We start from the raw sequence: 26,423 nt of genomic DNA, 5'->3' as shown, positions 1-26,423 counted from the left end.
TCCAGAACACGTCCCATGGGTGCTGAGGGACCTCCCTGCACACACCTGATCTTTGCTACCTTCCTCATGCTTTTCTGAGTCTGCCCAGGGTCTTCCAGGACTAAGGGGTATGCTACTGGATGGGGGGAATGGGACAGTTTTGGCCATTGTTAACCACACTTGGTCATGCTCACTCTGAAGTCGAAGTGCTTTCCTAGCACCTGTGTCCACCGTTGGCCTCCCTACACCTCCGGGCAGGTGATGAGTTCACACCTACCCTGTACAGAAGTACGAGTGCTTCTTTTCATTTTCCCTATAGTGACCTCCCCAAGGGAGACCCCTGAGTTTCCTGTGATGGTGAGAGGGTCTGTGTTCTGTCCCTATCACAGCCACACCTGTGTATTTCCCAGACTTAGGAATCTTATCTTCAAAGGCTGCCACTGTGCCTCTGGCTGTTCCCGCTGCTCTCCTGACCCTCTCCAGCTCCTTCTTGGTAATGAGCCTCCAGGGGAGGGGGAAGGAAAATGGCCAGGCAGGGGTAAAATGCTCCAGGTGTGGCCCTGGGATGCAGGGAGATAGGAGGAACACAGTCACAGGATTCACTGCTGACACTAAAATGCCCTTGGTGGCTTCAAGCCACTTATTTACAGGTAAGGAAACTAAGGCTAGAGAGGGAGAGACAGCTTACCCAAAGCCCTCCTAGGAGCCACGCATCTGGAATTCTGGCCTGAAATGTTGGTGTCTGCCCCTCCTTGGGGCACCCCAACTATGTTTTATATGGCAGGTGCTCAGAATGAAGTTCTGTATCCAAAGCTAGGACACCCTGGCCCCTAAGCATGTTCCCAGCTCAGGCTATTGCTGTTACTGAATGCTTTCCTATCCCTCTCCTGGGAAAGAGACAAAAACCCCAAATTCAGGTTTCTCCTCCCCACAGCCTAAAGGTTAGCGAGGGTTAGCCATCCAATTGTCCCCAGGGGAGTTATCACTTGGAGGCTTTGAAAGGGGGAAATCCCAGCTCAAGGTCAGCAAAGCTGCTCTCCCTGAGCATTGTTTTAAGGCAGGAGAAGTGTGTGGCCACAGTCTCACTTCCCATCGAGACCCTGCCCATATCACTCCCAGGAGAGACAATCAGGGCAGACACCAAATTCATAGGAAGGCCAGGCCTCCAGCCCTCGGCATTGCGTACACAGCCAGCAGGCTTTCCTGTGCCTTTCTGCATGGCCAGGCCCCTCAGGGCACTGGGGAACTGGGTGAGGAGCAGGAGAATTGAGCGGGAGTTGGCACACGGGCGGAGACAATACTGTTTCTAGCTGGTAGCCGTGAATCTGCACTGCAAACCACCCTTTGGGGGAGAAGCAGACGGCACAGGCAGACAGAGGCAGCCGTCTGGGAGATGGAATGCGTGACGAGGCAGCACAGCCATGCTTATGCACATGTACACACACCTGGCCTCTTCTGCCTTCAGGAGGGAGCAGACTCAACCAGGAGAGGACGCCCAGGAGGCCTGGAATGGGGCCTGTCACAGTCCCCTGTTGTAATGCCTGGTTTGGGGGCAAATGTATCCAAGGCCCTCAGAATGGAGGTAGCTGAGGCCTAGAGCTGGACTCGCAGCCCTGAGTGTAAAGCCACCTGCAGGCTGATTACTGCCTTAGGAAAATGCCGGTGCTTTCTCTCTTCTGAGACATGCGTCCCCTCTTCCATCCCGTCCTCCTTCTCTCCTTCCCTCCTCCCTTCCTTTCTCCCTACTTCCCTCTCTATCTTTCTCTCTTCTGCTCTCTTTTCCTTCTCCCCACCTCCCCTTCCCTTCTTTCTTTTCCTTTCATACTTAACATGTGAACCAATGTGGCCATGGCCATTCTGGGCTGGGCCCCTCCTCTGCCCTATCCCTCACAAACAGTAAGGACCTCGGGTGGGTGTCGGTCATCCTTCTGGGCCAGTGACCCCCATACAGCTGCTCCGAGAGCCAGGGAAAGGCACTGCTGTTGTCCCAACCACATCCCTGCCCCTGCCTCAGTGGGCTATAGGCTCCAAACAAACTCCCAACCCCAGGGCCACTCCCAGGCTGCTGTCTGAGCCACATGGATGGACTGTGGGTACTGGCAGGGCACAGGCTGAGTGGTGGGGTAGCGGAAGGGAGATTTACTGCCGTGGTGGGGGTGAGGAGCTCCAGAGGTCCTCCAGGCCACCCCATGCCCCATGCAGAAGGTGTTTCCAGAGTCAGTGGTTGACTGGGGTGGGTTGGGGTAAGGGTGATAATGACCATGGTGGGAGAGGAAGAAGGACCCCTAGGCTGGGGTGAGGTCAAGGAGGCCGAGGACCCTGAACTCAGGGTCCTTCCTTGCCCTTTGGAGTTCCAGGAGTGGACTCTGAACCCCAGGGGTTCTGATCTTCTAGCTAAGAACAGGCAAGGCCAAAGTGCAAACACCGACTTAAACTGATCACCTTGACTGGGTCAGGCCCGCATTCCATTGAGTTTTTGCTCAGTGCTGAATGGCACATTCACAACAGTAATCTTCAGAGTGGCTGGGATGGTCTTGTTTTCTATGTTTCAGACGCTGCTTTCAAGCCTTACACGCCCTGTCTCAGTCAATATTCCTAATAACTATCATCACTCTGTCATGTGGATGAAGGAACCGACATACAGAAAGATCGCTCACTTGGCCAAAGTCACACAGCTTGGAAGTGGTGGAGCTGGGATTTGAACCTAGGCAGTAATGCAGCTCCTGAGTCCAGGCTCTGGACAGTGCCCACCGCCGGGCTCAGACATAAGAACATCTGCTGAGTGAGGCTCAGGTTCAAGTGGAGCCAGAGAGCCTGGATCCCCAGGACCAGGGACCAATCGTTGCCTGGGAGGGAGGCTGGAAAAGATGCCTGAGGCTTGCAACCCTCTCCCCAATGCCAAGAACAGCAGACTGGTCCACTGGCAGCTCCCCTGTCTCCCCAGTGAGCTCCTTTCATTGGATGGCTGGCTCCCTCCCTGATGCTGTGTGGGGTCTGTACAGGTATATCCAGCCCTGCGAAGGAGGAACAGTGATGGTTTGGGATGAGGGAGAACCTTGAGGATCTTGAACAAGTCTTTCAAACTTGCCCAGCCTCTGCTTCCTCATTCATAAACCTTGGCAGGGTTGCTGTGAGGATTCACCTAGGTAAGTCCCAAGCCAAATGGCCAGGGGCAGTGGTTCTCATGTGGCTGCACACTGGGCTCACTCGGGAAGCTTTAAACAATGTTGATGCTGGGGTCCCACCCATACGATGGTGACAATGTGCCTGGGGCATAGCTTGGGCATTGGCATTTTCCAAAGCTCCCCAGGTACCGCCAAGCAGGGTACACAGTAGAAATTTGGTAAATGGCAGCTATTGATACCATTTACCAAAGTCACAGAGGTCAAAGCTAGCTCATGGCAGAGCCGTGTTCGCAGCCTCGTTCTGACGCCCAGCGAGTCTCTTAAGAATCCCCAAATCCCTTCCCCTGTGTTTGGTCTCTGGGGATTCTCCCTGTTGAAAGCCTTTTGCTTTCCTCGATGGTCTTGTGGCTGGGTCCAGCTCTTCCGCCCATTTTAGAGGAAACTGTGACCTGTCTTCAGATGGACAGGGGGCAGGTTTCTGTAGGATGCCCGACAGCAGGGTCAGAGATGATCCCCAGCCTGAGATGTAACGACTACCCCCAGCAGTGCGCAGTGGTGGGGGCTTCATGACACACCAAGGCTGTCTAGCCTACTTCGTGAAACGGCATCCCAAGTCAGGTTTCATTTCTGCAAATTATTTTTCTAAGTTTGTAGCCACTTAGAGCAAGCACAGCTGAGTTTCAGTTTGGAGCCTGTAAGAGTCAGAAATGTCACAGACTGTGGTTCCTTCTGCCTTTCTGCGAGCTTTTCTCATGAAAGAAAGGGAGGGAGGGAGGGAGGGAAAGGAGAGAAAAAGGAGGGAAGGAAGGGAGAAGAAAAGAGAGGGAAGAAGGAAGGAATGTGGGATGGAAGGAAAAGAAAAGAAATTCACCCTAGTGCCTGTTTTTTTCCAGAAGCAAAGAACTGAAGGGAAAACAGGCCAGAGTGAAAAACCACCTGCACGCATGCAGTGAGACGAGGGCTTCTGGGCTCTTTGGGGTTTGCTTCTTAGGAACTAGGGGGACCATGTCGGACATGGCCATTCCTGGGAGTGTGGATGACAGTGTGGGTTTCCCCCAGCATGCATGAGAGGAGTTACTCACATGTGCACATGCATGAATGTGCACACATTTCTCTGCCCAGGGGTCCTCCTGCTTATGGTGCTGATGCATGTTAAATGCCCTGCAGTCACCCAAGCTGGAAGCTTGCCATGTCCCCCCCACCTCTCTCTCTCTCTCTCTCTCTCTCTTTAGTTGACCACTCATGGATCATCCCCTGAGCCTTAGGTCCCACTGCCCCTGCCTGAGTTGAGGCTGCTCATACCTCTCCTGGCTCTCACAGGAGGCTGCATTGGATACCCCCAGTGGGCTGCTCTGCCCCTCCAGGGTCCTTATCCTGCTCTCCTCCACCTGCTGCAGAGGGAAATCCTAAGATGCCAACCAGGAGACATCACCTCCCTTCTTATCAACCTTGGGTGGTACCCCAGAGACCAAAGAATATGGTCACCCAGATCAGGTAGGGCAAGCAGTGCCCCTCCCAAGCTGGCTCTGGCTCACACACTCTCCTTCTCCCGCCTCTGCCCCAGTGCACACTTTACTCTGAGAATGACCCCTTCTTTTGCTGCACGTGATTCTTGCCTCTGCTCCTGTGTTCGCCAGGACAATGTACTTTTGCACGCTCCTTCGTTTGGCACCCCTAGCCCAGCTGCTGGGACTCTGGCCTATGTCCCTCTCTCTGTGAGATGCCCTCATGTGAGTTCAGGGCCATCTGGGTGTGCCGCAATCGTGGCACCTAGCATACTGGTTTGGAGTTCCTGCGTTCTGTCTACTTTCCCCACCAGATTAGAAGATGCCCAATGGTGGGAGAGGTGACCTCCTTTTCCATTTTTCTGCCATTTTGCTGCCTGGAACACAGCAAGTGCTCAGCTGATAAATGAGTGATTCTTGGTGTGGAAAAGGCTGTCCCCACCAGAGCACACATGGAGCAATGTAAAGATGTGTGAGAGGAAGGGCAGGGGACTGGGGGTTTGGTGGCCCTTGTGGGTATGTGTGGATGCTGTGTAAGGCTGGAGGGAATGAGTGCTGACTGGGTGCCTCTGGGACTCAGGGACTGGGGTCAGAGGGCATGCTAGGCATGCGGTATTGACTGGAGGCAGCCTCCGCAGGATGGTGACAGCCTGTGGCAGGCAGTGGGACACTGAATTCCCAGCCATGTGGGAGGAAGTGTCTCCAGCTGAGAAGCTGGAGGAGGTGGCGTGGGGTGGAAATCCCAGCTGTAAAGATGAGCTGGTAGTTCAAGCTGCAAGTTACTGTCAGGACGAGACACGCAGCTGCAGGGTTGGGGGCCTCCCCAGCTAGGCCCCACAAACTCACCAGTTCCTCTTATCCCCAGGGCTCCTCAGTGCCAGGAGAGCCGGGTGCCCAGGTGAACTGTGCTGCTCTGGAACCAGAGTCCTGAGCTCCAAGATTTATTGGACTGGTAAAATTTGAGGGTTACCAACATTTTCTTTTGATTTTTTTAAAAAGCTTCATCCATCATATCATAAAAGAAAGGACAATTTAATGCCAAGATAGTAGGACGTATACAATCTTAGAGTAATGGCCAGCCCTTCCCAGAAAGGCCAGCTGATGAGTGTTCAAGTCATTCCATACAGAAGCCGTGCTGGTGCAGTGCAGACCAGCTGTGGTTGGTGGACTGGCCCCTGGGGCCCCCAGCTAAGGCCTCCCAGCTGGTACAGACCTGTGGTGGCCTGCATGGGATGCTGCGTCTAACTGGCCTGGATCCCAGTTGCTCTTCCCAGCTCAGGCATCAGCCTTTTCCAGACAGGAAGGGAGGACAGTAGATCCTGTCATTCACTAATGGGTTAGGACCCAGGACAGGTAAACGTCAATTGAGATGAAGGAGAAAATCATCTGTCATCTGGCGTGTTCTGGGAAGCCAGGCCGGGCAGGGAGAAGGGTGTACTGGCGAAGCTCCCCACTTCCCACTCTTACCCCATGGGCGCTGGTTCTGAGTCTGGTGGCTTGGTGGCCAGTGGAGTGGGGGTGGGTAGTGGCAGCTGCCCTGGGCCACAGGCATGGGCATTCCTCTTCTAAGCTCCACACTCATACCCAGCCCTGTTTATAAGGCACAGGATCCAAGGAGTCTGTGTGGCCCCGCCAGCTCAGCCTGGAGGCCCAGAAGAGGGAACCCAAGCTGAGGTTGGCCTGAAGCACGTCTCATGCCAGCCCCCGGACCTGTCTGCCTGCAGCTTCCCAGAGCCTCGGGCACCTGACCTATAGCCCTCTGGGTACCCCAAGGGCCTGGGATCTGGGCCAAGGAGGGGAAGGCGAATGCTGAGAAGGCCTTGGGGGTGGGTGGCATGCATGCCCCTTGGGTGCTGCACGCTTTAAATAGCTCAGCTTCTCTCCAGCTCACAGTCTTGTCACCCCTGCCAGCTCCTGCCTGAGTTTCCACATCAGAGAGGGCTGGTTTCCAGGTCAGGATGGGGAGCGGGTGGGAGGACAGAGGGACCTGGCTTCCTTGGGTGGCAGAGGCTCAGGAGAGGAAAACACAGAGCTACCCTCATCCCTCTGCAATCAGCTGGACTTTATCCTCCAGCCTGGCAAGGGTCTTGGAGCTTGAATGGGCAAGGGGCGTCACATGGCCTCCCCATCTGCCTGGAGAAGCCCATGTCCAACCCAGGCCACCCCCTCTACTTGAATCAGCAAACCCGTGACCAAACACCCCCACCAGAGAGCTCTCGGACATCACCCTCCCTGCCTGCTCTGGGTCCTGGTTCTGGCGGGTCACTTGCCTAGGCCCATGACCTACCCCTGCCTCCACAGAACCTTCTGTGGCCCTAAATCTTGGTCCTACCCAGCCCCTCCCGCCTCCCCACCACTCAGCACCCAGTGTATCTAAGGCGGGTCTTTAATTGGCAGCCCCGCCCCTGCTTCAAAGCAGTTTGAGTCAGTGCAACTCTACATTTCTATGGCACTTTACAGTTTACAGACTATTTTCATGTCCTTATTTCATAAGATCTTTCCAGCTGCTGTGCGTGCTATGCAGAACAGTTATAAATAATCCCCATTTACAGCCAGTGAGACTGAGACAGCCAGAAGTATTAGGGGAAGTGTCCAAGTTCATATGTCAAATTAGTGGTACAATCAAGACCGAAACCAGGCCTTTTACCGCACTAAGAATGCTTCCTCTCCTACCCCCACGCCCCCTCCCTTTTCTCCTGTTTGACAAAGGGAGAGGTGGGGAGACCAACGCAAGACAAGGGGGAGGAGAAGGGATGGCCACGTGTCTTCTCTCCCAGGCCCTGAACCCTGCTGCTGGCTCCATAGGTCACTTTCACAACCCAGAACAAAAATCTCACTAGATACGGCCTCAGACCGCCCGGCTCCAGCCACCCTTGCCGGCAGACGCATGCAGACACATAGAGAACGGGCTGTTATCTCTCCTCTCCAGCCGTTTCCTCCACTTCTCAAACAGCAGATTTCTTCCAGCCTGGCTGCCTCCCCTGGTCACCACCCACAGCCACTGGCCCCTGGGGCCCTGCCAAGTCCCCCCCGCACCCTCTTTGCCCTAGACTGTGACGCCGAGTCTCTGCTAATCAGACAGTCGCCTCTGCCCTCCCAGCAGCCGCCCCCAGAGTTCCCTGGAAATGTCCCTTCTGCAGGCCTGGCCCCCGCTGTGGCGCACAGCTTTGTCTGCACACACAGCTGACTTGTGTTTGCAGGGACAGACAGGGGCTGGCGCTGGGGCCGGAGCCAGGAGGCGCTAGGAGGGTAGAGCAGATGGGGAAAAACACAAAGTCCAGAGAACAGACTTTTGCAAGCAAGCCCTTTGGGGTCATTTGGGAGCCTGACAACAAGAAGAGGGGCACTCACAAAGCCAGGAGCTCCATGAAGGCAGGGATCGGGGGTCTTTGCTTTCTGTGACTCCCCCAGCAAATGTATTGGCTGGCTAGTCTTTTGAGATCTGAGTACAGGAAAAGCCACACCAGCCAGCGGGAGATGGGATGGAGTCCAGGGAGAGGGGGAGGGACAGAGGGGCCTCCTGAACCTATCAGCACGTCCCCCCCATCAAGCACTACCCCAGCACTCTGCCCCGATAGGTACACAGAAGGAGATCCATAAATGCTGAAATGGCCTCTGGCCATCTTGCCCCTGTGGGGCTCTCATTCCACTGGCTCCCAAGCACGCTGCCTCTTCTGTGTGGACTGGTGGGAGGGGAGCCTGGGAGAGCAGCTGAGATGGCCCAGCACACCACGCATGCATCTTGATGTGTCCTACATGCAAGGATTCCCCGTTGTCAGGCAGAGGACCCAGTGTCTGCAGAGCCCCGACAAGCTCACAGGGAGGGCCATGCATGAACTGACGTAGCAGAGGTGCAGGTGCCATGTGCTGGGTAAAGTGTTCCTTACCCTCCCCCAGCCTCCCTCCAGCCTTTTCAGCTTTGAGCCTGATTTTGAACAAACACCAGGACACTGAGATGATGAGGTCATGATAAATCAAGGTGAATGGGGGTAGGAGTTTTTTTGCCTTTTTTTTTTTTTTTTTACTGAGATGGAGTCTCACTCTGTCGCCCAGGCCGGAGTGCAGCTGTGCAATCTCGGCTCACTGTAACCTTGCCTCCCAGGTTCAAATGATTCTCCTGCCTCAGCCTCCTGAGTAGGTGGAATTACAGGCGCACACAACCATGCCCAGTTAATTTTTTTATTTTTAGTAGAGACGGAGTTTTACAATGTTGGCCAGTATGGTCTTGATCTCTTGACCTCATGATCCGCCCACCTCGGCCTCCCAAAGTGATGGGATTACAGGCATGAACCACTGCACTGGCCTTTTTTTTTTTTAAAGGCATGGCAGCACGGTACAGAAAGCTATTTACAAGGTGGTTTCTTCTCCGGGTGACACTCTGAGCTATGTGCTGGGGAAGCCTTAGAAGGGTTTCCAGAGGACACCCCAGGGTCCTCACTTCTTCATAATTTAGTGTTAGAAATGACACAGCACACTGGCTCTCATTTTCCCCTCTCTCTCCCCTTTTTCCTTTGCAGGCCTGGCCTCTCATGCTTGGTGATCCGTGAGGAAGGGACCAGTTAAAGATGCTATCCCCCTTCCTCCGGCCTAGACAGGCAACAGAGATACATAGCCTCATCTGAGACACAAGCTGCTTCCTCAGGGCTGCTGCTGCTGGAAGCTGTCACAGGACTGCTGGGGCTGCGGGCAGAAGGTGCTCACAAATGCCCATGTCCCACAGACCAGGACCCACCCTCACCCAGAGCTGCAGCCTCCAGCACCTAAGGCTGCCAAGGGGAAGCAAAACAAACCCATCTGAGTGGACTTCTCTTTGCATTCACAAAGCATGAAGGTGGTGGGTTGAAACTAGCCCGATGGGAAGGAAGGACTCGGAGAAGTCTTGTCCCCCTTGGGAGGACAAGGAACCATCCTGCTGTCTGTCTGTGGCTTGGTGGAGAGCCTCGCTCACCCCCCGCAAGACAGGAATGGGGGCAGCAGACCACAGCCCGCTGCTGAGTGCTGGCCTGGAAGCTGTCTCTCAGTTCTTTCGGTCACAAGATGGCAGTGGGGAGAGCCCAAGGCCACTGTCTGGCATGTGGGGAGGAGGCTGGGAAAACACAGCCATCTAATGGCATGCTTCTTATCTCGTTTCTCGGCCACCTCTCCTCAGCCTTATAACTGACCCCCTCCAGATGCGCTTCTGACTAACCAGGGCACTGGGGGGCAGCGTGTTCTGAGGTGACGGAGTGCGGGGTGCCAAGGACTTGGCTCAGTTCGGTCTGTCACTGACCAGCTGCGTGACCTGACTTATATATCTTGACGTATATATCGCTCTCTGGAACTTTCTTTCCCCATGTATAAAATGGGGCTGTTAACCCCCCACCCACAAAGGTCTAAGGGATACTTAGGGCCCACAGTGTCTGTATCCAGCTGGTACCCAGCCAGTGACTGCAGAGGGCCGGGCCAACGGCAAGGGAGGAGGAACTGGTGACCCTGCTGGACCCACGGCAGGAGCCCCGGCATGCACGACACCAATCAGTGCTGCTCTTACACTAACATCATTGTCCCACTGCTCAAGCCTCATCCACCCAAATGAGGCAGGTATTATCTACTACCCCATTTATAAATGGAAAATTTGGGCCCAGAAAGGGAAAGCCACTTGCTCAGGCCACATAGCTACAAAGTATTAAACTTAGGATGTGAATCGGGGCTGTCCAGGTCTTGTACTCTCAGTCAGGGCTGAAACAGTGTCATGGCGTAGTTGTCAGCCAGAGCAAAAAGAAACAAACTGTCATTCTGGGCTCCCCAGGGACCAGCGCGACCTGCTGGGCTGCCCCGTCCTGATGCGGTGCTAGAGAGAATGCTCCCAGAATGCCTCCAGTTTTGGGGTTCAGAGAGCACTTCCAACCCCCGGTGCTCACCTCTTGGCTGCTGGCATTTTAGTGAAATGTAGTGCTCTGTGCCCACCTTCACCGCCACTGCAGGCAGCCCAGACACCCCTGCCTCTGCCTGCTTCCTGCTTCACAGCCCCACAGTGGTGGATGGGAGAGGCCTTCTTGGCTCAGGGGTAGAAATTAGAAATGAAATGCCCAGGGCAAACCACGAACTGTCCCTTCTCTCAAAGTGCCCAGAGTCTGACAGCCGTTCCCTGCCAGGTTCCCCTAGTACAAACCCCAGATGGCAGTCCCATCGATGAAGATAGACCAGGGATCTTTTCTACCAAAAAGAAATGCCTCTGGCTTTCCCCAGTGCATTTTCTGGGGAATTGAAGGCTTGTTCTAAGTTAGCTCGTCACTGACCTGCTCCCATCCTCCCCCACACTCCTGCAGACCTGGGCCTCCTGCTCCCCGATTGATAAATGCCGTACCCTTTGAACAGTGAACATTTCTGAATGAATAGCTAAAATAAGTAGATAACTACAAAAGAGTTGACCCATTTTTCCCCCCAGCCACAGCAAGCTCCTTAGAAGATGGCTGAGAACGCCCTCCTGGCTCAGGCGCCCCTGCTATGCACAGACATTGGCTTTGCAATTCTGAGGCCCTGCGGCCTGTCTGCCTTCTACTTTGGGAACACCCTGACAGGGGGCCTGCTAAAAATCCCCAAGAAGAATCCTCATAGAAGCTTCCACGAAACATACTGCAATGACCCCAGGGGCCCCAGGCGTGGGGGCAACAAATTGGCGGTGTTGAGACAGTGACTCGACGGCCGCCCACTGCTGGTGACCATGGCCTGCCTGTTCCGGGGTCCCGCAGGTGTGGAAGGAGCTGACGCCCCACCCGGAAGCCCCTTGGCCTCTGCACAAAGCTACCGAGGTCAGATGAGGCTGCAGCCTGCTCTCTGTCCCACCGCCCCCTGGCCTGCCCTTGACCTTGGCTGCAGCCCCTCTGCCCACCCCTGCTGCATGGGAGAAGCCTGCTGACAGCCGGGGAGCTCCCCACAACCTCTTCCTGCTGTTTGAGATGGAAAATAAACAACACTAGACAAACCAATGCATTTTAAAACAATGCAGCCTGAGCTGGTGGATACTCATTCGTTCCTAAGGGCAGCTGGGTCTCTGGGCAGGGCGCTGTTCCTGGGGCATCCAGGACCTACACTCTGTCCTCCTTCTAAGCTACCCGACACCTCTGCGGCCCTCCTGTGGCCTCCAGGAGCCTTGGTTGTCTTGGGTATAAAATGGGAATGAGGCCTACGCTGGCCTGCCTAGAGGTCCGGAGGGACCCTTGCTGTGGGTTCTAGCCCAACTCTCAGCCTGAGGTTTCTGGACTCAGGGCTGGGGCCCCAGGGGGACAGAAAATTGCACATAAGAGGGTGGCTTGGTGGCAGTCACCATCATAGAGCTGAAATCTTCCTTGTGGGACAGCCCCCAGGATGCCACGATGCTGGGAGGCGGCCGCAGGCAGGGAGGGCTGGCCTTGAGCACTAGTGCCCCCTGCAGGCCGCCCTACCCACTCAGCAGGTGCTGCCACCAGCACACACAAGCCAAGCCGGCCCCAGACTCCATAGATGGGGCCAGGGGGCTGGGGAGGAGCCAGCCAGGACCGCAGAACTGCCGGGTGGGGAGAGTTGGGGATGGGTCCTGCTCTGCACTGGTCAACCTGCTAATCAGTCAGCAGCGGCCATTTAGCAGGCACCCTCTGTTTGCCTAGCGCGTCTGCTTTGGAATAACAAAGCTGGAAGGAATCTCTGAAATGACTTCAAGTAATCCCCCTATGTTTTATGGGCAAGGAAGCTACCACCAGAGTGGAAGGCCTGGCCTGAGGCTGCCCAGCCAGAGGAAGGCAGGGCTGGGGCTCCCCACTGGGCCCCTGCAGCAGAGCACCTCCTCCCGTGCTAAGCCTTGAAATCCTTAGCTTCTGGCTCCCTGTTGGGGATAAACATCTGCCAGGCTGCAGATGGAGCAGCTTCCATCTTCTCTTTCCATCCGCAGGGGGTTCCAGGCTCTCTGCAGTCCTGGACCTCCATGCAACCTTCACAAGCTCAAGGCACTTGAGGGGCTGTGCCAGGTGGACAGAGGTGCCACAGGATCTGCAGGAGAGGGCCTGGTGCGCGACTGGGGTTACCTGACCCACAGACGCCACCCCACCCAGTGCCCTCTTTTCCACCAAGGGGATGTCAGAGGGTGACATTAGGTGAGGGGCTGGCTTCAGACTTTCTGTCTCCTGCTCCACCCTGTGGGGAGGGGAGGAAAAGGGGCTTCTGCAGAGGGGAGTGAGGTAAAAGCAGCAAGGGTTGCTATGGGGATCTGCTCCGGCTCCCACAGGGCTCCCGGGGTGGCATCAGGGCCCTCCTGCAGCAGGCGCGGCACCTCTGTGCCTGGCTGGGTGGTGGGTGCCCATCTCCACATAGCTCTTGGAAGCAGCTGGTCCAAAAAGAGGGGCTGGTTGAGGCACATGGGGGCACATGAACGTGGGTGTCCCTGCCCTCTCCCACAAGGCAGTAACCTCACCAGGGAGGGGCGGCAGGGGTCTCCTGGCCTCAGATGCCAGGCTCTCAGTGCCATACCACCTGCCTCAAAGAAACCCCAGGGTTCAGAGTCCCTGGAGGCTGGCCGGGTCCCAGATGCAGCGGCCCTCTCTGCCTCCTGCCGAAGACGGCCCGAGGCTGGCAGGAAACTCACAACTCTTGAGGTGAAAGTTTTAGTTTTGGATGAAAACATGGTCTTGGCCTGAAATGGCAAGAAGCAGGCGCCAACAAGATGAACGGGCCAGTGTGGTTACGGTGACCTGGGGTCACAGCCTGGCTGGGCAGCGTCAGCCCTGGGCTTGCAGACTGACACCCTCCGCCAGGCTGGCGGTTCCTCCTCCTCCACCCTCCTCTGCAACCCCTGGTCCCCTGAAGGGTCCTTCCACCTGCAGATCCTCCTGTTATCTTCCATCCACCCAGATCCTGCCTCATGTTTTGTGCCTCTTCCTCCAGGAAGCCTTCTCCTCCAGGAAGCCTTCTCCAACCTCCTCCATGTACAAGGCTTGCCCCTTCCTCTGGCATTCCTAAACTGCCCTCTGGCTAATCCGGCCTGGCCCCTTCAGCAGGCCTCTACATGGCAGGCAGAGGCCAGCGCCTGTTTCACTGGGCTTTCACGGTGCTGAGCTCAGGGTACCCTGTGGGGCCTCCAGGCCAGTTGTAAGGGCCCTTGGGAGCTTTCCTTGTGGCTGGATCCTGGGCTGTCTACAATGCTGCACCTGAACCCCAAGTCCTACTGCACCGGGGGCTCCTGGGCTTGTGGAAGAATCTCTGTGTGGGCACCGCAGGGCCCTTTCCCTGCCTGGGACTTCCTCTCAGAACCCTGAATGAATGGATTCATCAACAGGAAAAGGAAAAGCATGCTGCTATGAAATTCACAAGTTTCTCCTGGAGGGGGAGTCTTAAGGGAACACAGATAAAAAGTCAGGCGCTTCAGTGGATTTTCACAATGATAATGTCAGTACAGAAGGCAGGGGGAGGAGATGGGTATTATGACCCCATTTAACAGAAGAGTAAGTGGAGGCCTGCCATGCTGCGAGATCTACCCAGAGTCAACTAGCTGCATGGTGCCAGAACTAGAGCCAGAGGGAGGTGGCTGTCTCTTGGCCCCTTGAGTAATTTCTTTTCTTTCTTTTTTTTTTTTTGAGATGGAGTTTCATGCCTGTTGCCCAGGCTAGAGTGCAATGGCGAGATCTAGGCTCACCGCAAACTCCATCTCCCAGGTTCAAGCAATTCTCCTGCCTCAGCCTTCCAAGTACCTGGGATTACAGGCACGCTCCATCACACCTGGCTAATTTTTTGTATTTTTGGTAGAGATGGGGTTTCTCCATGTTGGTCAGGCTGGTCTTAAACTCCTGATATCAGTGATCCACTTGCCTGGCCTCCCAAAGTGCTGGGATTACAGGCATGAGCCACTGCGCCCGGCTCACTTGAGTTATTCCTTATGCCACAGGTGGTCAGGCATTAAAGGAAGTGTCTATGGCAGGGAAGGCTGACTCCAGGTGACTGTGCTTCGAACCCCACTTTAGAGCTATTACTCTTCTAGCCAGATTTTTTTTTTTTAATACCTAGAATAACGCAACAACTGTTGCCTAATGGAGTCAATGCTGAGTGTGGGTCCAATATGTGGTGTTCGGTACACAGCTGCTCAAGTACGCTTTTATTCCCATTACAGCTATTCACGGGCTTTAGCTGGAGTCTGGCTGTCCCCAAATACCTCCTAAGCTACTCCCTTGTTTGGTATGGCCTTTGCTCTGTAGACAAACTGAGAGGTGGGGACATGACATAGTGATGTGGTGGCCCCCAGGCCCTCTCTGCTTAATGGGTCTGGTTGTGAGTGACCTGGGTGCATACAGACCTCTCTGGAATACATCTGGCTCCAGGCTGGGCACTGTCAAGGTGGGGATGATTTTGAGCATGCCTGTGCTCACAGTTCAAAGTGGCCTCTCAGTCTGGGACCTGGGATCTGTCCTGGAAGGGCCAGCAAAGGATTAAGTGAGGGTCGTTGCCCACAGGTTCCTCCCGTGACCCCAAAAGGGATGGCTGTTTTTCGCTGAAGACTCAGAGCTCTGTGCCCTGGTACTGAGTGAAGGCCTTTAAACCTGAGCTCTAGGCCGGGAGCGGCCAGGGGTGGGCACACTGGGTATGTGCAGGGAGCCCTTATTCTAGGCTCTGGGTTTCAAGGGCAGAGCAATGCTGAGCTAACATGATGCAGACTCCCTGGGCCCAAGGTTCTGCTTCCGGTTGAGGGTTGCCACCCCTCCTGGACAGAGAGGTCAAAGACAGGGAAGACTTAGAAGTAGGAAAACTGGCCTCTGGGCACAACATGGGTTCAAATTGCTCACACGATGCCCATTGGCCTCAGACTGACCCAGGCACTGATGGCCGCCCCCACAACAGCGCCTCCCTTCTGTGCTCGCATGGTGCACCCTGTGTGCTCCTGGCCCCTCGGTGGCTGTCTGGAGGGGAGCTGGGAAGACCTCTGTTTCCATAAAGGGACCTGCTCTTTATCTAGAGGAGATGGAACCTGGCTGGCCCGAACACTGTGGGGATACTCTTAGAGCACAGGGTTTAAGACAAGTGTGGCATTCCTGCTGGCTGCTGAAAGAGTTGTCCTGTCAGCTCCTCTTCCCGTTCCTCTCCCCCTCTGTCCCCCAGCTCCTTTCTGGTTGATTCTAGGCATCAGAAACAAAGCCCACGAAGGTTGGTATGAGCAAAGGGCAACAAGGAGATAAGCCTACAGCAGAGTGGGGAGGGCACCAGGGCCAGCGGGTGGGGCACATTGTGCAGAGTCCCTGTGCTTTCTCCCGACCAGCAGCCCACAGGCCGACATTAGGGGTCCTCTCTGGAATATAGGCTATGGATCCTAGGCTGGGAAAGCCTGCTCACCTGGGTGGGGGTCTGGTTCAAAGATGCCTACCAACTCATCCCAGAAGTTCTTGGCACCCACCATGGCACTTACTGAAGGAGGGGGACCAGAGTGAGATGAGCCCACAGAGGCCCCATGGCAGGGAACCCCAGCTCCCAGCTCTGGCTGGTGGGGGCAGTGGTGGGAATGCCACTGTTCCCTGCGCCAGGGGCTGGAGAGCAGGCGGGGACGTGAGGTCTGGCATCACGGCTCAGGTCTTTGAGACTCGAGCCTGGGCGTGCTCTCTCCACAAGAGATCACCGTGGCCACCTAGAACCACTGGTTCTCTAATGTAAGACATCTTTGAGCCACCATCCCGTGACCTATCAACATGTCTTTCTAAAACATGGCCTCTTTCCACCTCCCCAGGCCTCTATAATATGAGGGGGTTGGACTGGATGATAGATCCTCCCTGCAAAGCAACACTGGTCTATGTGCAACTCTGCCTCTCAAGAACCAACAATGGCTCCCTGATCCCACCTGACAAAGTCCAGATCCTTCTGCCTCTCAGTTGGTCTACCTTATAGACTTCTTCCAACTCTCAGCTGAATTTCAGTAAGGCAGTGTCCTCATTGTCCCTCACTTGTGTCATTTCTTTGGGTCTTGGTTCATGAGATTTCCCCCCTCAAAAACACCCTTCCTGGAAATAGTTTGGCAGATACTCAAAAGCTAAAGATAAAATTTCCACACCATCTAGCAGTTCCACTTCTAGGTATATACCCCAAAGAATCCAAAGCAGTGACTCAAGCAGATATTTGTGCATGTATGCTCCTATCAGCATGAGCCACAACAGCCAAAGGTGGAAGAAAACCAAGTGCCCACTGACCAATGGCTCGATAGATTTCATGTCTATACCAAAATGTGGTATAGACATAAAATGGAATATTAGCCATGAAAAAGAAGGGAATTCTGACACATGACTAAACCCTGAAACCATGACACTAAGTGAAATAAACCAGACACAAAAAGAAAAATATTGTATGATGGCCCATGTGTGCTATTTGTAGGGTGGGTGAATTCATGGAGACGGAAGATGGAGGGAGGCTGTAGGGGAGTTATGGTGGGCACAGGGCTCTTGTTTGGGGTGATGAGAGGGTTTGGCGGGGCGGTGGGATGGTCATGGGGATTGTTCTGAGTTGTAGGTATGTGGGGTGCTGCTGAACTGTGCACTTAAAGATAGTTAAAATGGTGACTTTCATTTTACTGCAATAAAAATTTGCCAAAAAGAAAAGAAAAACAGCAACAAAACCATCCTGGCCTCTTCCTCCTCTGTGGCCACTCCCTGCCACTGGCCTTAGCTCTCTCCTTGCTATGCTACTGGGCCAGGCCTCAGAACTCCTTAAGCATTTTCAGGAAGCACCTTGGTCTACTCGGGGCCTTGCACAGGCCGGTTAGGAGGACCTCAGATTACTCAACACAATTTTCTTCCTTTTGAAACAGTGACCCTCTGCAGTCCCGTTCCTGCCCAGGGGCCACTGCTCCCCCTGGGTAGTGGCTGGGAGCCTTCCTGGGGAGCCGGGGACAGGGCGATGAGCAGTTATGTAACTTGCAGGGAGATTTTTTCCATCAGCCCAGGCGGTGCCAGCTTTCCAGCGGCAGCCACGGCAGGTAGAGGCGCCCTGTCTGGGCCGGCTGTGCCCAGGCAGGGCAGAAATGCTGCGATCTGGAGCCGCTTAGCATAGCTCAGATTCCCCGAGGCGGCTGGGGGCCGGCCACTTGCAGAGCTGCGGGAAAGGATCTGCTGTCTCCTGCCTGCCTGGCTCTGGGGAAGGAGGAGGAGGAGGTGCTGGGGATGAGCTGCCAGCCAGCCAGGGGTGACCCTCTGGGGCCCGGGACACCCGAGCTGGCCTTCTCCGGTAACCCATTTATCTGCAGGGCCTGGCGTGGCAGCCTCAGACAGGTCAGTGCCTGGCCAAGTTCTATCAGGGGATTTAGCAGGGAAGATGAAGCCGGGGTGGGGGGTGAGGGCATGCAGGGAAGAGGACACGGTCTGGCAAGGGGCACGGGTGATGGTGAAATAATTCCTGACCTGGGTAAAACTCTCCTGCCCAGAAACAAGAGGGGAAAAGCCCAGGCTATTCCCTTTTGTGGCTGTGGCCTGTGCTATTCCCACGCCTGCTTACCCATGCTCCTTCCTCCCCACTGGAAGAAGCTCCTGGAGCCAGCCAGCTGGTGCCTGCTGAGTTCCTACTGTGCAGCAGTATGGTGATGGGACACAAAGATGACCCAGACACATTCTTTGCCCCAAGACATCCACAGACAGAAGCCTCGGAGAAGAAAAGCTTCAAGAGGCATCCAGAAGACTCCGTGAAAGGAACACATGGTAAATGTTCAAGGGTCAGAGGAAGGTGAGGTCCCTGGGTTGGGAGATCAGGGAGGGCTTCCTGGAGGAAGCCTGTCCAGGCTGGGCCCACCACCCAGGAAGAAAACGGTCTAAAAGCACTCATCCCTTGCCCTCATAGTTCCACACTTAATCAGCATGGGAGGGGGAAATTAAATGCAGCCCAAGACGGAGGCATGGGGTGGACTTTGGGCATATAGGATGGGATACAGTTAGAAGGCCTCCCAGTTCATCCCACCAGGGCAGGGCACTCACACTGAGGGAGCCATGTGGGCAGTGTGGCTCAGAGCTGGGGTCCCTGCACGCAGCGCCTCATGTGGGCTCTGCCACAACCCCGTCACCCCTTGCAGGACAGAAACGCAGTTGCAGAGACATGTTTTCAATGATCAAGAGCAGGACTGAGGCAGCAGTTGATGCTACCACACAGGTTTGCTGCTCCTCAGGCCTCAGCGTTGCTGCCTCGGGGAAGAATCCTGTCTAGAGAAATGAGATTGAGGGGTGTGACCGCACCTGTCTGCTCTAGATGGCCCAGTTGACCCAATTCACGAAGCTGCAGGCTGGTCTTGCTCTCCCCTCCTGAGCCACCCATACTCCTAACAACATGGCAGTGGCCACTTTTCATGGGACACAGTGACTTTTGTCCAAAGCTTCCTCAGCCTCTCTGCACGTCTAGAGTCTCTCACAAGGCCTGCAGTAGACTGCCCATGAGACTTCAAAAACCCATGCTGTGCACAGAAAGGCTCAGGAGTGGGGCTCTCTGTGATTTTGAAGACTACAGCAGTGGCGCGGAGGCAGGAGCTGGGCACTGGGTTTTGCAGGAAGCTCACTGGTCCCTGGGGGCCTGGGGCAGTAGTTGGCACCAGCAGCACCCAAGGCCTGCCTGATGATATGATGACCAGACACCTGGCATGTTGCTGGCCGGGGCACCTTCCAGGACTGGCTGAGGATCCGTGGTCATTTTCTTTCCTCTGCTTATTTTCAGATTCAAAAATCAAAATGCTTGTTTATGATCTGGTCATTGGCTTCTCTGTCTCATTGAGCGCTTCAAAGCTCCATCGAGAACGGCAGTGTTCCTGGAAGCCACGTGCCCCATTCAAACTCAACAGTCAGGGTGATTTGGTCTAAACACTGGCGTTGAGTTACCCCACCTGGGTCCTGAAAGCAATGCTTAAGAGTTGCACAAACAGACTAAAAGACCAGAGGGGAGGGCGAATGAACAGAGACACACAGGACCTGCCACAGTGCGTGGCGTATAGAGGTGCTCAATATAAAGACTGGAGAAAAGCAGGTAATATTTACTCATTCCAAAGCAAGTGTAGATGACAAGTTTGGCAACAAGGCACACGGCTCCTACCCATTGTGGCTTCAGCTACAGAGTCGAAGAACATGGTAGGAGCCGTCCCTCTTCCTGTTGGGGGAGCCCAGGGCTGCCACAGAATCCTAGGCAGGGGTCAAGCTCTTGTGACCACCAGCCTCCTGTGATGCCAGACCAGTCTGCTGAGGCCTGTTGGCACCCACCTTCAGGGAAATGTGTGTGCCAACTCCACATGTCCCTTGCAGGGCACAGCCTTCAGCATGGGTACAGATGACCTGTGGGGGGCAGGGCAGGAGCTCAGATGCCAGCCATTTTTAGAAAAACAGCCCTTTTGTGGGCCTTTGCAGCCTTCTGCACAGCCTGCCCATGGGGAAAGCGGCTTGTACAGCCTCTGGCCCTTTGCTTCAGCCTTTCTGATTTCTAGCAACCGGTGGAGGGAGCTCGATGTGGATATGGCCCAGGGCTTTTGCTCAGGCTTTGGAATGCACAGAACAATGTGCTTCTGTCCCTGGGTATGCCTGGCTTGGGCCAACATTAAAATTAGTTTACATGCCTGGAGTGCACATCGGCTCAGCGGTGGGTGTGCAGAAGTGAGGGAGGGGTCTGAGAAGGGGGAGAGTGGAAGGACGTGGGAGCCAGGCCAGCAGCCCGTGTGGTTCACAGGGACTAGGCGAGTGGAGGTGCAGGGCTTTCCTCAGGTATCCTTAGGCTCCAGAGGCCCTGAAACTCAAAGACCCAGCAATCCCTGGAAACGCAGTGGGATTATTCCACAGGGTGGATTTTGAAGTCCCCATCGATGACTTCCTGAGATGGATTCCTTTATGTTTTTTGGAGAGTCTCACTCTGTTGCTCAGGCTAGAGTACAGCAGCAGGGCCCTATCTTGTGGCAGCCTCGACTCCTGGGCTTAATGGATCCTCCTGCCTCAGTCTCTGGAGTAGCTGGGGCTTTAGTAGCATGCCGCCACACCTGTCTATTTTTTTTTTTTTTTTTTTTTTTTAGAGATGGGGTCTTGCTATGTTGCTCTGGCCAGTCTCAAACTCCTGGCCTCAAGCAATCCTCCTGCCTTGGCCTTGCAAAGTGCTGGGACTACAGGCATAAGTCGTTGCTCCTAATGATGATGCAGATTCTTGATTTTCCCAACTTTTGAGCCTTACACTTTATTCAGGATGTGGACAGGGAGCCAGGAGCCCTGGCCAGCCTCGTGATGTTGGGTGAGCCTTGTAGCCTGACTGAGCCACTTTTCCCAGGTATAAACCTGGGGAGGGATCCCTGCCCTGGAATCTACTTCTGATTCATACACAGGTAAGTGCTCAGAAGAGTTTCAAAGCCCCTAATGCCCCAGGGAGCATTGGTACTCATGGCCGTTGGCTCTATGCCTCCCTTCCACAGGCATTTCCTGAGCATCTACTATAAACCAGGAAGCCAAGAGCTGGGGATAGGCAATAACTCAGCCAGGATTCCAGCCCTCTAGGAGTTTACAGCCTGGACTCCAGGAATCAGCATCATCCCCCCTCTTCCCTTCCTACCTAAAGACAAGAGTAAGGAACTGCAAACTTCTGACGGACGGGAATGACTTCTTTTCTTGAGAGAACCACAAGAGGAGTCTTTCCCCTCAGGAAGAGAGCTAGAGGAACGAACCTGAAAACATGGGACCAGGCGAGGGGCAGGAGGATGGGAGAAACAGGGTAAAAGTGGGGACAATACACACATCCAGGGTGAGGTGAGGGTCAGGGCTTGTCTCACACTGGAGAGATTCACTGATAAGGACAGCCAGGCCAGAAAATCTTGAGTGCCCTTTCTGGGCTAAAGTCATTCCCAAAGACCCCACAGAGTCACCACCCGATTGAGCTTCTATGTATAAAAAGCCCAAAACACAATGCCTGATGATGACCCAGCCAGAAACTCTGAAGGGTTTATCTGCTCTTTAGCTGGAGGTCAGCTTTTTAAGGGGCTGTCTTTTAGAAGGATCTAGAGAAGAGCAATTTATTTTGAAATCTGGTCACACACCAGATTCTGATTTTGTGTTGTCTTTTTACAACAGCCCTGCTTGTTTATGACTTGGTTGAGATGAATTTTTTTTTTTTTTCAAAAACAGGTATCACATCCTTCTGTTAGCTGTGTTGTTGGCAACGGTTGCTAGGGAGAGTGGGGTTCACTTACAGACACACTGATGCTGGCTCTAATAATACTTTGCTCTGCATAGCTCGGATGCAGACACCTCTTGGCTAAACAGAGCACGCACATTTCAACAGAGAAGGGCTGGAACTTGTACTACCGAAGCCTGCCTCAGCAAAGGAGCACTCCCAGAGCCCACGTGGACGTCCTGGGGCAGTGACCGGGCAGTGCTGGGCGGAGGGGGCTCAGGCTTCCATTCCTGTCATTCCAAAGGTCCCATAAAAAGAGGCACACTCATTCTTCACTTCTCTGTGAAACTGGAGCCCCCCCACCCCGCCACTGCCCTGTATCACACCACAGTTCCCTGATGAGGATCCAGGGAAACTTTTGGTTCCTTCTCTAACCCAGATGCCTGGGCAGCCCACATTCTCCTGGAAGCCGGAAATAATCAATGCATGTCATCTAGTGAGTCAGTCAGGACCCTGCAAAGACAAAGACATTGGGAGCCTTGGTGGGAAGGGGAATGGGGACACAGGCTGAACTGCAAAGTACAGCCAGCCTCTGGTACAGCCTCGCACTGTGGGTGAGAGTGAGGCCTTTTCCCTAAAACATGTGATAGCTGTTCCAACTCATATTCCAGGCCAAGGAAAAGGCAAATGGGGAAAGGAGCTGAGGACAGACAGAAATGGAGCCAGTGGGAGGGAAGAGCCTGAGGCTGGGGGAGTGGAAGGCCTGCTCTCAGTGGCTGAGGCCGCCTGTGTGACAGCGTTCTCCTGCCAGCTCAGGTTCAGAGTTTTCTCCCATGGCTTAGCTAAGAGCCCAGCACCTGGCAGGTATTTCTGGACCAGTTTGTACCATCACAGGAAGAGCCAGCTGGTTCATAAGTGGCCACGATGAAATAGTCCAGTGTCTCTGGGGTGTCTCCCCAATGATGGGGTTCTGCCCTGGCTAAGGAATGCCGAGGTTGTGTCCTTGAAGAATCTAATTCAACTGATGAGGTGTAGGCCCGCTGCCCACTATGTTTTCATTATTCTCATGCCCAGCAAGGCTGAGAACCACTGACCTAAATAAGACTCGGTATCTGAAATGCAGTATTTCCAGGCTGGACCTCCACTTCTGATAATCACACTGATGAGAGACCATGCCTCAGTTTACCCATCTATGAAACAGCCACCACCTACAAACCATCAGTCATCCAATGCCTTGTGACTTCACACTGTGGTCCCTGGAACCACAGAGCACTAGCATCTCCCAGGAGCTTGTTCAAAATGCAGAATCTCAAGCCCATCCCAGGCCTTCTGCATCACAATCTGCATGTAAACAAAATCCCACATGATTCATATGCACATTCCAGTGTGGGAACCCCTGACCTAATGAAGACAACTTGCTTGGCACATTTAATATACAGAATTTTACTTACAAGGACACTACTGAGAAAAGGGCCACATTTCAGGCAAAAAGGAATTGGCCTGGCTGTAAAGATCATTTTGGAGCTGTGGGATTGGTGATGGGGTCCTCTGAGACCCCAGAGTCTCCAGCACTGTCATGGCTCATGAGAATGGTGCTTCTGGGTTCCTTGAGGGAGCAGTGCTGAGTCTAGCTGGGAAGGGTTCAAGGACCTTGGACCTCCCACCCTGCACTTCCCACTTCATGGAAGCTGCAAGAGCCCTCAGACCTCTGCTGCAGGGTGTTTACCACATCTGAGTTGCCCCTCTCCCTCCATGCTGCCGGCTCCCATCGTCAAAGCCCTGGAAGCAAGAGAAGGCAGCCAGGGAGAACCAGGTCTAAAGACGGCTGCCAGGAGCTGAGGTCAGGAGGCGCTTCACACCCTGGCCCCTTTGTAGCCTGCACTGCTAAGCCAGGTCCCAGAACCTGTGTGCGGAGGTGGCAGCTGAACCTGATCCCATGGGGGCATCTTGGAGGCTGCTAAACTGAGTCAGGTGCTGGTTGGGGACCCAGAGCCACATGGGCCTAGAGTGGATGGAGCTGAGCACAAACCTCAGGGAGGAGGCAGGGGCAAGGGCTGTGCAGGCTGGGTCTAGAACTGCCTACCAGGAAGTGATGCAAACACGGTTTGGCAGGAAATGAAGTCAAGTGGAAAAAGACATCCCTGGAGGTGTCAAGAGGGAAAGCAGGTTTTGCTGACCCAGGCCCATCACCTTCTTTTCTGCAGCTCTCGGGTTTGGGCTGTGAAGGGCCATGAATGATGCTGCCCAGAAAGGCCTGCTCCACCTCCGTCTCTCTGGCTACAGAGGAGGCCCAGGGCCCGAGGCGACCCAGCCAGATGTGGTTCAGGTGTCCTCTGGGCCTTGGAGTCAGGGAGCCATTGTGGGGTCAGGTAACCCTGTACCAGCACAGTCCACCTGCCCTCCCATGGCAGCCAGAAGGGCTTGGTCTAGCCACCCAGGAGGCCTGAGGACACAGATCAAGCCTCTGGTTATACCCTCAAGGAGCTCACATGAAAGCTGGGGCTGCAGATGGTGAACGAGGTGAGTGGTGGCCTATGTGGACATTTCGATTTGTAAAGACCTGACCTGCAGATACACAGCCCAGGAAAATGGCTGGCTTCCTCCACTGTGGGGGCGTGGGGCGGGGGGGAGCTGCTCTGAAGCCTCAGAATGTGAGCCATGCCTACCTTGAGGGGGGGGTTCCCTTCTTGCCCTGGACTTCAGCTGTCCCTGCAGGCCCCTGGCCCATGGGGGAAGGGAGAGAGGGAGGCATCCAGTACCTTCCTTTTCAGACATCCATTTCCCATAATGACCTAGGGCGCTCCAGCACCAGGCACTGTGCAACCCCTGAAATACAGAGGTGCAGAAAGCAGAGGGGTCCCCACCTCCCAGAGCCCAAGATGGGGGGCAGTAACAGCATGCACCCCAGTTTGTCCCTATGGATTCATGTGGTCACTGGTTTAAGTTCAGCTCCTTCACTGCAAACCTCTTAAGGACAAAGTTGCGCCCATTCACTGACTGCTGTATCCTCAGTCTGGAGGCTGGTACCTGGCACACTAGAAATCCTTAGTGAATACTAAGAGGGTGACTGAAGGTTGTGGCTACAGGATGAGAGGTGCTGGGACAGGAGAAGGGCCAGTGCATCCTGGAAGGTGGGACCCCCGCCCCACCACCTGAAGCAGGAGTGTGAGCACTTCAGGGGAAGGTGCATGCTCAGTGGGACAGAGAAGTGAATTCCAGGCCAGGGGAGAGTCCGTCCATACAGGGTGCAGTGGGAGGTGCAGCCTGGCTGGTGGGAGGGGGGGAGCAGGAAGTGGAGTGCCATTTCTCTGCCCCAGAGACAAGGTTGCACCTGCAGGGCTGGATCTCTTGGGCTGGTTCCAAAGCCTCCATCACTCACGACAGACCTCCAGTGAGCCCAATATGGGGTGAGTGGGTTTGTGAGGACTTAGGGGGACCCAGGACAGTTTCCTACCAGTAGCAAGGCCTGGGGAGCATGAGAAAGGGAAAGGCTCACACAGTCCCTCGTGCCCCTTCCTGAGGCCCTGGCTTATCTCCAGGGAGCACCACTGAGGGCTGTGGTTTGCACTTCCCAGCGGGAACTGCAGAGGCCAAGCTCCAGCTGATGACGACCCAACCGGGTCTAGAGTCCTCACTTCCCAGCCTTCAATTTTGTGTTTTTTTCCCCCACTGTAGTGTTTGCCAAACTGTCTCTCAGCACACTAATCTCACAAGAAGTTCTTAGCTGGGGAATGCAGGTGACTTGGTCGAGTTAAACGCAGCCAAACAGGTTTCCTTCCTGCTGGGACATCTGGAGCCTGTCCTAAGCCAGGGCACTTTGTGGTTGATGGAAAGGTGAGGGCAGGGGCCGGAGGGCCCACTTTGTGGCTGAGTGTTCCCCAGGATGGGTGGCCCGCTGGACACTTGTGGGTGAAGCCACCCTAACAATGGCAAGTTGGAAGAAATGCCTGGTCTGGGGTGGGCCTGCAGCCAGCTGCCCTCCCCAAGTGCCCCTTGCCCTGGGTCCCTGTCTGCCATGGCATCTGCCTGGGTTATTTGGAGCTGGCAAACAAAATCCAAAGCCAAGACCATAGGCTGATGCTGTCCCTGACTCCCCTGTGCTGGGTGCTCTGTGGCAGACAGGCTTCTCCCTGTCTGCCATTCTCCACGGGCTCCCAGGACATTCCGGCCCATGAGGAACATGCCCGATGTGCAAATCCCTCAGGTAATGCGGGAATTCGTCACCAGGGGAGCACAGGCGATCCAGGAATGGGAACCTGATTAGGGCCTGGAGCAGGAGAGAAGCAGCTCAGGCTGGCCAGGGAGGGCTCATGTTGCAGTGAGTGCAACTCACATGGCGAGGAGAGGGCGGGTGGAGATGGAGCCCTGCCTGCTGCACGCGGAGGTGGCCTAGCAGCAACTTCCTCCCAGCTTTTAGGGAAGATGGTAGACTGCAAACCACGTGGTTAAGGTGAGGGGGGCCATATGCTCTTGTTTACACCTGTTGTCTAGGCATAATTGTGACCTGAACCCCCTCTGACTCTCACAAGTGTTGCAGTTCAGATGATCTATCTTATGGTCACCCTAGTTAAGACAGCCCTGTTGCCTGCCATTCTACATCATAACTTGCAAACTACCATTTTATCTCACCTGGGCCGGCAACTCACGTTGTGTCTCAACTAGTCCCTAAAATACAAAACAGAAGGAAAGGAGAAATGGCTCTCCCCTAGCCAAGAGTCTCCAAGGA

General features: G+C 54.7%; 1 protein-coding gene and 1 long non-coding RNA gene across 34 annotated transcripts in view; one reads left to right on the top strand and one right to left on the bottom strand.

Annotated features, from left to right (window-relative positions):
- CTIF (cap binding complex dependent translation initiation factor) overlaps positions 1-26,423 on the bottom strand; it is a 322,513-nt gene that overhangs the window by 75,696 nt on the left and 220,394 nt on the right. The gene's annotated exons all lie outside the window — the stretch shown is intronic.
- Positions 17,540-25,009, top strand: LOC144579060 (uncharacterized). Its single transcript, XR_013525891.1, has 2 exons — positions 17,540-17,856; positions 18,109-25,009. It is a non-coding gene; the product is annotated as an uncharacterized LOC144579060 (long non-coding RNA).

This window comes from Callithrix jacchus, chromosome 13 (assembly GCF_049354715.1).
Source record: "Callithrix jacchus isolate 240 chromosome 13, calJac240_pri, whole genome shotgun sequence".
Taxonomy (NCBI): domain Eukaryota; kingdom Metazoa; phylum Chordata; class Mammalia; order Primates; family Cebidae; genus Callithrix; species Callithrix jacchus.
Note: the sequence above shows the minus strand (reverse complement) of the source record. Positions and strands in the feature narration are given on the sequence as shown.